The following is a 12,050-nucleotide window of genomic DNA, read 5'->3' as shown; positions in this document are numbered from 1 at the left end:
TACAAATGGTTTAGTGTAAAATAAGCTCTATTCAATCCAATTTAGTAAGCATTTCTATATGAAAGAGGCATGTAATAATAACAAAAGTAATATCTGACATCCACTGAACACCTAATATGCGCCAGCACTTCGTCGAATGTTGTATGCACACCGTCTCATTTATTACTCACCAGGCTTCTCTGTGTGCCCTATAATCAGGGACAACTTATCCATTAGGCTCAGTAGGCACTATGTCTAGGGTCCATGATACTATTAGAGGCTCGTAAAAATGTTTTTGTTCATTTTAGCATCAGAAAGAAAAAAAAAAAGAAAATAATCCCTGATGAATTATATTAGTCTTTATACCAACACAGTCACAATATATAATTGGTGATCATTTTCATGGAGAAAGAGGCCTATGAAGGCAAAAGTGCCTTGGGGCTCTGAAAGTCATACTGCAACCTTCACCATAATCATTCCCATTTAACAGAATATAAATTAATGTCTAAATTCAGTGACAGATCTAGATTGTGTGGGGCCTGGGGCTTTTACAATTTAAATGATCTTCTTAAGGAAAATAATGCAAAATTATAAATAAAAATTAGGTACACCGTCTTGGAGGAGACTGTCCAAGTAAGGGGCCCTCAAGGGTAAGCCTCCTTAGCAATATGGCCTATCCGCCCTTGCCTAAATGTCTTTGGGCCTAAAGAAAGCCAGGGAAGGAATCAGTGTAAACCAGGGCATATCAGCAAAGGACTCAAGGAGGAAATGGGACTTTGCAGTATGACTGTGAGTTGGGCACCCTGAGTGCAAACCCTGGGGGCTGAGTGTGAGCATAACATGTTTAGGGGAAAGCAGAGAACTCACCCAACTGTCTGGGGTAGGGAGAGGATCCAGGGTTCCCTAAGGAAAGTGAGGCCTGTTTTGTATTTATTTATTTATTTATTTATTTATTTATTTATTTATAAGACAGGGTCTCACTCTGTCAACTGGTGGGGTGCAGTGTGCAATCACATTTCACTGCAGCCTTGACCTCCCAGGCTCAAACAATCCTGCCACCTCAGCCTCCTAAGTAGTTGGGACTACAAGTGGCTAGTTTTTTGGGGTTTTTTTAATTTTTAATTTTTTGTAGACACGGGGTCTCCCTATGTTGCCCATGCTGGTCTTGAACTCCTGGACTCAAGCAGTTCTCCAGCCCTGGCCTCCCAAAGTACTGGGATTACAGGTGCGAGCACCGTGCCTGTTGGTGCCTGTTTTAAATACCAGGATGGAAAGACCACTGGGAATCCTTATACTTGCTCTTGGGTCTTATTACATCATTACGTAATAGTAGGGCAGGACTCTTGGGAGGGTCAGGAAGAGGCACAGAGGTCTAATTGGAGGATTAATCTGGGTGTGTTTTAATAAGCACCTGAAATTATGGTTGGCTGGGAGGAGGGAAGAGAAAAAAAATGAGTAAGCATCAAAAAGGTTCAGTCAAGTAGACAATGAGGACTACAGGGGAAGAAGAGTCAGCCGTCATTTATACATTTTGAGCCTGGATCACTGAAGGAACGGTGTAGGATTGCCAGAAATGTAGAGACTGGTTACACTGGTTCTAGAGAAGTTAAATCCAACAAAATAATCACTACAGAGAGGCATCCTGAACTAACCTGACCAGACCCGCTGGCCTTAGCCTTTGCTGTTGTTTTCCAATTGCCAATGCCCCATCTGATTGAAACATTTTTTTCTCAGTTGTGTTAACAGCATTAAGACATTACATTCCTTGCTGGCTAGGAAGCTATGGTGTTATTTTGTGTATATATATATATACACACACACACACACATATATACACATTTCTGTCCACAGTTCCTGGACCGTATCTCCCAGAGCCCTCGTTACAATCTTTCATTATAAGGTTGGGTGTGTTAGGCCTCAGGAGCAGATTGAGAAAACAGAATCTCTCTGATCTTTTCCTGCCCTTCTTTCACCTTCCCCAAGACAGGACTCTAATCTTACCCCACATTTCTGACTATGGGTCTTAAGATCCTCTCCGGAGATGGTACTGCCCTGTAAGCCGGGGGAAGGAATGCTGGCATCATGAAGCTTCCATAAAAACCCAAGAGGACTGGATTCAGGGAGCTTCCAGATAGTTGAACACATGGAGGTTCCTAGGCAGTGGCGACCCAGGGAGGGGATGGGAGTTCCACGCCTCTTTCCCCATACCTCACCCTATGCATCTCTCCATCTGTGTCTTTTCTAAAGTCCTTTATAACAAACCAGTAAACTTAAGTGCTTTCCTGAGTTCTGTGAGCTGCTCTAGCAAATTAACCCAACACAAAGAGAAGGTGTGGGAACCCCAACTTGAAGCTGGTTGGTCGGAAGTTCCAGAGGCCCAGATTTGTAACGGGTGTCTGTGGAATGGGCAGTTTTGGGGACTAAGCCCCAAACCAATAGAGTCTGATGCTATCTCCAGGTAGATGGTGTCAGAATTGAACTGGAGGACATCCAGCTGGTGTCTGCTGCTACGTGAGTCAGGAAATTCCCCACATATTTAGTCAAAGAAGTCTTCTTCTGTGTTGCTGATTGTTGCTGTGGTTGCTGATTGTTGCCAAGAGGAAACTGGGTTTGAGAGAATTTTTGAAACAGAAGCACTTTGCCTTTAACACGGCTTTTGTTAAACACCGTCATTAGATTAGTTATAATTCAACTCCCAGAGTTACAACCCTCTCCACTGCCTTTCCAGGTGAGCAGCCAGAGGACTAGTCACAACGAAATAGAAAGAGGAGAAGGGATTTGAGAGGGCATTACAGAGGTATAAAAATTGGAGGCCAGGAGCGGTGGCTCATGCCTGTAATCTCAGCACTTTGGGAGGCCGAGGTGGGTGGATCAGCTGAGGTCAGGCGTTTGAAACCAGCTTGGTTAACATGGTGAAACTCCGTTATTACTAAAAATACCAAAAATTAGCCAGGCATAGCAGCGGGCGCCTGTAATCCCAACTCCTCAGGAGGCTGAGACAGGAGAATCACTTGAACCTGGGAGGTGGAGGTTGCAGTAAGCTGAGATTGTTCCACTGCACTCCAGCCTGGGCAACAAGAGCTAAACTCTGTCTCAATAAATAAATAAATAAATAAATAAATAAATAAATAAATAAGAAAGGGACTGGAAATGAGAAAGAGAAAGGAGTCTAACAATCATTTAAAAAATCTTTACATACCTGTCAGGCTCTGGGCTTGGAACAAAAGCCATTAATGACAGAGATGCAGTCAGTATCCGGAGGGTATCTGAGATTTCCAGGATGGGTGTTTGTGGGAAAGTGCTGGGGTCAAGTGCCGCATTAGGAACATATTCTAGAGAGTGGGGAGGCAGATGGTAAATTTAGTTTTATCCATGTAAAATTTGGCATTCTGAAAATGTAAAGTGGAGATGTCCTGTACATAGTTATAAACATGGGAAAGAAGATCAAGAGAAAAGTCAAGGTAAGAGACAGACGTTTTAGAGTCTATCTGTTATCATAAAGTTTATGAGGCAGACATGAAGGAGGCGGAGGTTGCAGTGAGCCGAGATGGCGCCACTGCATTCCAGCCTGGGTGACAGAGCAAGACCCCATCTCAAAAAACAGTTTACAAAAATTGACTATGTCTTATGTCTCAAAGTGAGTCAACAAACACCACAGTCATTATTATATAGACCAGGGGTGATGGTAGGACAAGTGGAGGCTCCTAACAGAGCTACAGATTCTTCAAACATCAAGGAATTGGGGCCAGGCGGAGTGGCTCATGCCTGTAATCCCAGCACTTTGGGAGGCTGAGGCAGGTGGATCAACTGAGGTCAGGAGTTCGAGACTAGACTGGCCAACATGGTGAAACCCTGTCTCTGCTAGAAATACAAAAATTAGTCGGGCGTGGTGGCGCATGCCTGTAATCCCAGCTACTCGGGAGGCTGAGGCAGGAACATCACTTGAACCCGGGAGGTGGAGGTTGCAGTGAGCCGAGATCGTGCCATTGCACTCCAACCTGGGCGACAAGAGCGAAACTCCATCTCAAAAAATCAATCAATCAATCAATCCATCCATCCATCAAGGAATTATACAGAAATGGTGAAAGAAAGGAAAAAAGTTAGATTGGTGAACAAAGTGCAAAGAAGTCAGCAAAACGAGGAGGAGGCTCAAAACCAGAACTTGCCTTTTGGGATATGAATTTCTCTGTAAGGAATCCTCTCCCTGTGCCCCCATAGCAATCCACAGGAAGTGGAGAACATTTTGCCTTTTCCCCCTGTGCCACCCCAGGTTGCAGTCAGTGCTTCCCATTGTAGAGCCTACCAGGTTGCCAGCGACCAAGGCAGCTGGAAAATGCTAGTTCCTTTTTATAGAGGGAAGAGTAAAGAAGAGTTAACGCACAGAGGGGTTAACTATCTTTTTGTTCCTGATTTGTAACTCTATTATATTGTGATCAGGGAATGTGATCTATATAATAATGACTGTGGTGTTTGTTGACTCACTTTAAGACATAAGACATAGTCAATTTTTGCAAAATTTTTTTTTTTTTTGAGATGGAGTCTTTCTCTGTCACCCAGGCTGGAATGCAATGGCGCAATCTCGGCTCACTGCAACCTCCACCTCCCAGGTTAAGCTATTCTCCTGCCTCAGCCTCCTGAGTAGCTGGGACTACAGGCATGTGACACCACTCCTGGCTAATTTTTTATTTTTAGTCGAGATGGGGTTTCACCATGTTGGCCAGGCTGGTCTCAAACGCCTGACCTCAAGTGGTCCGCCTGCCTCGGCCTCCCAAAGTGCTGGGATTACAGGTGTGAGCCACCATGCCCAGCCAATTTTTGTAAATGTTTTAAGTGTTGTTGTGTATTCTTTATTTGTGTGTGTGTGTGTGTGTGTGTAGTGTTCCACATATTTCCATAAGATTTGGATCATTAATTGTGTTATTTGCACAATAAAAATAAATCTTTTTGAGTCATATGACTATTTTGTCTGCATGAAGTCAGATTTTGAAAGAGGTTTTTACCAGCCAGGCTCAGTGGCTCATGCTTATAATCCCAGCACTTTGGGGGTCCGAGGCGGGCAGATCACCTGAGGTCGGGAGTTTGAGACCAGCCTGACCAACATGGAGAAACCCCGTCTCTACTAACAATACAACATTAGTCGGGTGTGGTGGCGCATGCCTGTAATCCCAGCTACTCAGGAGGCTGAGGCAGGAGAATCGCTTGCACCTGGGAGGCGGAGGTTGCAGTCAGCCCAGATAGCACCATTGCACTCCAGTCTGGGCAACAAGAGTGAAACTCCATCTCAAAAAAAAAAAAAAAAAAGAGATTTAAAAAAATATCTCATTATGATTATGGATTTATCAAATTCATATGTCATTTATATGGAGAATAGTCTATAAAGGAACATTAATGGAAATAGTTGGAAGGATGGTGCGGTGGTCTGGGTGAGACATGGTGGTAGCTTGTCCTGAGATGGTAAGAATGTGGAGAGAAAGGGAAAGAAAACAATTAATCCTGATTATTAGGTTTCTGGTGTGGACAACTGACTTCATGGTTGGTGGTACCAGTTACCAAACGGCATGCCACTGACCAATGTTTTTCCTTGAGCAGATTACATAAACTCTCTGGATTCTATTTTTTTATTTATAAAAATGGGTATAACAATAGATTGTATTTCATAGTGTCACTGTGATGGTGAAAAGAGTTAATATATGTAAAGTTCTTAGCACAATATTTAAGTCATTGTTCAATATATGCTTTTGTTATTACCAATTAGGATATAGTTAAAGGAGGAAAGCTTTGGGTTTGTTCGAGGTGGGAAATGAAGTTTGTCTATGGGGGCTCATGATGTGTAAGTTGTTTTATAAGTTATCTGTCAGTAAAGAGGGTCTGAGCCATCTTCACAAATGCCACCAGGGCTGAAAGAGAATGGAAGTGAGAGAAGACCACCGGAAGGTCAAAGGTAACTTTCAACAAGTGGCAGAATGCAGGAAAGATTTTCTTAAGGTTGGGAAGGTAAATAATGGTTTCAGGCCGAGAATGAGAAGACGTTTCACAAAGAGATGAAATACCTGATTCTACTTACTTTCCTGTTTATTTTTGTTTTTTCAGTGTCGCGGTGTGATTGATTCTGGGTATGGAAGCCAGCCATCCCCAAAAGGCTGCAGGAGAGCACAACTCTGGAAAAAAATGACGGCAATTAACAGAGTAGCAGGAACTTGCAGAACAACAGTAACTTACCTCAAGTGTGATTTATCATATGATTAGTAAACAGATTACGCTAGCGACAGTTGTTAAGAAGTCTGTTTTAAAGGAAAAAGTGATTAACTTGACAAAGATTCATAAGCACATATGTTTCCAGCTCTGAGTTGTGGGGCAAAATGAAAACTGAAGTTGTGAATTCTATAGTATTCACTGCCTTGGCAGATTTCAGTGTGAGATTATGCGTGACTACACCCCTCCCACAAGTTTACACAGGCTTAGGAATTTTCTTATTAAGGCTGTTATGCAACCTGCATTTTAGCAAGGGCATACAAACGCATGGAAAGAATATTCCCATACACAAATCTTTTGTTTAACTTTTGTTTTTGTTTCTGAGACAGAGTCTCGCTCTATCGCCCAGGCTGGAGTACAGTGGTGTGATCTCGGCTTACTGCCACCTCCGCCCCCAGGTTCAAGTGATTCTCATGCCTCAGTCTCCTGAGTAGCTGGGATTACAGGCATGTGCCACCATACCCGGCTAATTTTTGTATTTTTAGTAGAGACAGAGTTTCACCACTTTGGCTAGGCTGGTCTTGAAATCCTGACCTCAGTTGATCCACCCACGTTGGCATCCCAAAGTCCTAGGATTACAGGCATGATTCACCGTGCCCATCCCCCATACACCAATCTTGACGTATCTGTATCCCCCTTCACTAGGTTAGTGCTGAGTTGCTTTTTCTTTTCTATATTTTTAAGGAGAAAGACATTGCTTTAAGCCTACTATAATTGAAGCCACCTTTCATTAACCAGTTTTAGATCTATCACAAATAAATTATAAGCTAGATTCAATTATGAAGCCATTAACACACTTCCCATAAATGGAAAATGAAAAGCAAGCTTTGTGTAAAGGTAGGAGATTAACATACACTTTTATGTTGTTGACTTCCAGGAATCCCAGTTAAACTACCAGTAAATAGATATTTTAAGGCTTAAACCCAATAGATGGCGAGAGTTGAAGAAGGCACAATTTTGGAAGCTGGAAAACAGATGAATACATAGTGATAGAATGAGCAGATTTGAGAAGTTTAAATCCCATCAGGCAGAAGAGAAAACTAAAAACTAATCTGATTTATAGCATATCTGAAGACTTGGAAACTAATGGCAGCAGGTCCCTGAAGAAGTGAGGATAAAGGGATATGGACTAAATAAGGAGGATTGTTTGGAAGTATTCTTTAGGAGGAATTGGATTGGATCCCTAGCCTTCTCCCCAGATCTGTGCAGCATCCCAGAGACTGCACCTTCCTTAACTGGCAAAAGAGTGATAGCTTATTTTCAGAATGGAGTAAAATAGATGGTTCTACACTAGAAGAACACCAGTGCAGTTGAGTGTGAGAGAACTGTACTAAAAATAGAGGATTAAGTGAATTTATGCATATTAGCTTCTGGGATACCCCATACCATATCCATCTTTTCCTTCTCTGGGCCAAGGACACTGAAAGTTAGACCTTCACCCTCCAGGCAGGACATGGAGTCTTCTCTGGGAAATATGCTTGGTCCATTATGAAAGACCTGACCTTGGAAAGATATTGACATCAGAAGTTCCCTCAGTAGACCCAGCCCACCCTGATGCTCTTACAGTGAAACCCACATCAGACCAGACCAGCTCTCATATTCTCAGGGCTTCCAGCCAGTGTTTCAGCATCTCACCCTTAAATATTATCAGATACAACGATGATAAGATACGTGAGGAAAGCCTTTAACTCGGAAGACAGAAAATGAATAAAGAAAAAAAAGTAATGTCAAGGAAATAAAGATAAAATAAAAGTCAAACATCTCACAAAGAGAAGCTACTATAACCACAAAACAAGAAAATAATTCTATGCAAAAATAAATAAGCAAATAAATAAATGGAACAAAACGCATACAGAAGATCTTGAAAATTAAATATATAGCAGAAAGGAGTATTTTATTTTCTTTCTTTGTTTCTTTTTTTGAGACAGGATCCTTCTCAGTTACACAGGCTGGAGTGCAATGGCATGATCATAAGCTCACTGCAGCCTGGACCTCCTGTATTTAAGCAATCCTCCCAGCTAAGCTCTCTGAGTAGCTGGGACTACAAGTACATGCCACTATGCCCGCCTAATTTTTTTTTATGTTTTGTAGAAATGAGTCTCACTATGTTGCCTTAGTTGGTGTCAAACTCATGAGCTCAAGTGATCCTACAGCCACAGCCTCCCAAAGTGCTGGGATAATAGATGTGAGCCAATCCACCTGACTAGAAATTAATATTTTCAATAGAAAGGTCAGAATATAAAGTGGAGAATTTTTCCAGCAAAAAGAAAAGGGGATGGAAAATAGGAGATACAAATGTAAGACAATTAGGAAATTGGTCAAGGGTGTTAGCGTCTGACATGGTCTGGCTCTGTGTCCACACCCAAATCTCATCTTGTAGCTCCCATAATTCCCATGTGTTGTGGGAGGGAGCCAGTGGGAGACACTGAATCATGGGGATGGATCTTTCTCATGCTGTTCTTGTGATAGTGAATGGATCTCACGAGATCTGATGGTTTTAAAAAATGGGAGTTTCTCTGCACAAGCTCTTTTTTTTTTTGCCTGCTGCCATCCATGTAAGATGTGACTTGCTCCTCCTCACCTTCAGCCATGATTGTGAGGCCTCCTCAGCCATGTGGACTGTAAGTCCAATTAAACCTCTGTCTTTTGTGAATTGCCCAGTCTTGAGTACGTCTTTATCAGCAGCAGGAAAATGGACTAATAGAGCACCCAAAAGAAAAAAAAATGAAGAGAAGTTAATAATCTGAATTTCCAGACAGAAAAATGTATTAAGTGAATACAGTCTTAGGCTAATGCACACATTGTGAAATTTCAAGCATTGAAGGCAAAGAGAAGATCCTGCAAGATTGTAGAAAGGGGAAAAATATACAGGTCATATACACAGGATCAGCAATTTATGAGAATAAAAATGTTCCCCAAAACTTAGGGAAAGGCAATTGTTCTGTAGTCATAATTAAGAAGTAGCTATCAAAAACTGGTTTTAAACCCATGTAATCAATAAACACAATTCCCCTCAATGTACACACTTTTACAAGCCAACTTATCAGATCAGGTCTTTGTTTCTGAAAAACAGCCAGTGGTAGATGAACTCACTCCTGTAAAAACACCTTTGAGTGGTGAACAATCAACGAAGTTTCCCCTAAGGAATTGTGATTCTGCAAATGATAACATCCTACTGCAGTCTCTGAACTCCCTGAACTCATCATGCTTCCTCAAAACTCTAGTAGTCTGCTCTGCATGGAAAGACTGTTTCTGAGCATCATAGCTCTCACTGGAGCAAGGAGTAAATTCAGCTTTGTCCTTTTATTTCAGATACTAAGTGGTGATCTCATCATCTTTTGGCATAGACTTTTAACTTGTGAACAGGAGTATTGGCTACAAAGCAATGGAGAAAGGTTTTCAAAATGTTAAGAGAAAATAGTTAATGACCTAGAATTCTACTCCCAACCAAACTAGCACTTAAATGTAAGAATCGGAAAAAATTTTTTAAAAAGACATTTTCAGACATGCAAGATTTCATACAATTAATTTACTGCTCATGTACTCTTTCTTGGGAAGTCACTGAAGGAAACCAAGCAAGAGGAAGACATGGATTACTAGAAATATGAGATCCAATACAGGAAAAAAGCAGAGGACAGCCCCAGGATGATGGTAAAGAGACATCCCAGCATGGTATCTGGTTCATGCTGCAGCTTGTATCAATTATTTTGTGCTGCATAACAAACCAACTCAAAACGCAATGGCTTAAAACAACCATCTATTTAGTTCATAATTTTGCTAGGCGGTTCTTCTGGCTGATCTTAGCTAGGCTCACTCATGCATCTGTGGTCAGTTGGCAGTTTAGCTGGGGCTGACTGGTTCCAGATGGCCTCAGTCAAATGCCTGACACGTGTCTCGGTGTTGGCTGCGGTGATGGGATGACTGGACTATGCTTCTCTCCTCATCAAGAAGGTGAGCCTAGTTCATCACATGACAGCAGAGGTCCAAGAGCCCAAACCACAAGGACTCTTCAAGTCTCTACTGTGTCATATTTCATTGGTCAAAGCAAGTCACATGGTCAAGGTCAGAGCCAAAGTAGAAAGTACACTCAGAGTCACAGAGCAAAGGAACACAAACACAGGAAAGAGAATCACTGCTATTGTTGCTGTTGCTGGCCTTCCTTTTTTTTTTTTTTTTTTTTTAAAGTAAGGATGAGGTCTTGTTTTTATGCCCAGGCTGGTCTAAAACTCCTGGGCTCAAGTGATTCACCCACTATGGCCTCCCAAAATGTTGGGATTACAGATGTGCACCACCATGCCTGGCCTTATTTAATATTTAGTTTTTTATTAGTCGTTTCCCCTAACAGAATGTAAAGTCCCATGTGGGTAGCCTTATTTGTCATATTTGTCCCCAAGTGCCGAAAACAGGGTCTGGTGCACAGGAACTACTAATCTGTTTCTTTAGAATAAATTAATAAAAACAAAAAATACACAGCGAAAGGAAAAAAAAAAAAGCAACTCTTTATAGTGGCTGCTTTGGCAGAGGAATTGAGAACTTGTCAGGAGTGGAAGAGCAGGAGAAATGAACTAACTGTTACTTATTAAGGCCCCCGTCTTCCAATCCCTACAGCTTTCAGGGTCCAAGTGGTGGTCTCCACAGCATTGCACACCCACAGGGATCCATGAGAGTGTAGAAGGGAAATGTGAGAACTATCTATCTATGATTTCTTTTCATGTCAGATGGGCAAAGTGCTGACATTGTGGCAAGGTTTGAGGATGGCACATCCCACACTTGAATGTGAACACCGAATCATCATGCTTATGAACTGCAAAAGCATCAAAATATTTATGTTTGGTTTCTTCCTAAGAGAAAAAAGGCATTATTAATATTTAATTTATAGATTTTGAGTCCATGCTTATAATTTATAAATTATATTCTAATGCATGCTCAGTGATTTTATTGACAAGAGTATGGAATCAAAGACATTTGGTCTGAAGAAGTTTACTTACAGACTAATAGCCCATAGGTCTTGTAAATGGTGAACATGTTTGACTTGTCTTGTACTGTTTTAAAATGGTTTAAATAAAATCCAGAGATTTCACATAAAATTCCACAGTTCTGGCTGTTTTGGGGATGCTAGAGGAGCTGGCATTGCTGGTCCTGTGATTTGCTGGAGCTGGAGAGCATGTGCACGTTTAGAGGTGTGTGGGTGTGTGTGTGTTTGTGTGTGTACGTGTGCTCTTGTGCACCAAGGTCTTCCTAATGGCTTCCTTTGGGTTCTCATATTCAGTTCACTTCACTAATTTATCAGCCTGGCCTTGCAGACATTTTAGTTTATTGCCCTTTTCTGACAGTTTCTTAACATCAGTCAAATCATTTGTGCCTGCTAGCAGTGAAAGTGATGAGATTTGCTAATAATATAATTTTCTTTTTAAAGACTGATTTGAGAGCTACTGCTACCCTAACACTACGCTTACTCACATTCAGTCCTGGTGAGTAAGAATAACAGGGCAGGTGTTGACACACCAGAAACCGGGCTTAACAGGGGAGTGTGTCCTTGTGAATCACCATTCCTCAGGTGTGTCCTGGCTGAAAGCAGGCTGACAACCACTGATCTTCAGTCGACAGTTTTGTACCTTGATATTCTAATTATGTGTAGTCCTCCTTTGCTACATATGTAACCATAGATTCCTAGGAACTTCTTGCAGGTACTGCTTTATCACATCGATCACCATGGTTTGCATAGTGAAATATAGAGATGGTAAAGGAATACACACACACACACACACACACAGATATATGTACATATAGTAAAAGCAGGAAGAGAATATCTCATTTTT

General features: G+C 41.6%; 1 long non-coding RNA gene and 1 other non-coding gene across 11 annotated transcripts in view; both read right to left on the bottom strand.

Annotated features, from left to right (window-relative positions):
* The window catches only part of LOC106992551 (uncharacterized), a 134,125-nt gene that overhangs the window by 77,084 nt on the left and 44,991 nt on the right, over positions 1-12,050 (bottom strand). For 6 of the 10 annotated variants that reach the window (XR_013401963.1, XR_013401962.1, XR_013401964.1 and 3 more), the window contains exons 3-4: positions 6,044-6,137; positions 3,179-3,311 (exon numbers count right to left, since the gene is read on the bottom strand). This is a non-coding gene — a long non-coding RNA (uncharacterized LOC106992551). Of the gene's footprint in view, positions 1-3,178; positions 3,312-6,043; positions 6,138-8,812 lie in introns of all 10 variants that reach the window. The other 4 variants (XR_013401961.1, XR_013401959.1, XR_013401967.1 and 1 more) reach the window with 2 other exon arrangements.
* On the bottom strand, positions 10,944-11,047 carry LOC114671644 (small nucleolar RNA U13). The gene has a single exon (XR_003721675.2). It is a non-coding gene; the product is annotated as a small nucleolar RNA U13 (small nucleolar RNA).

Source organism: Macaca mulatta, chromosome 12 (assembly GCF_049350105.2).
Source record: "Macaca mulatta isolate MMU2019108-1 chromosome 12, T2T-MMU8v2.0, whole genome shotgun sequence".
Lineage (NCBI taxonomy): Eukaryota > Metazoa > Chordata > Mammalia > Primates > Cercopithecidae > Macaca > Macaca mulatta.
This window is presented reverse-complemented; position numbering and strand designations above follow the sequence as displayed.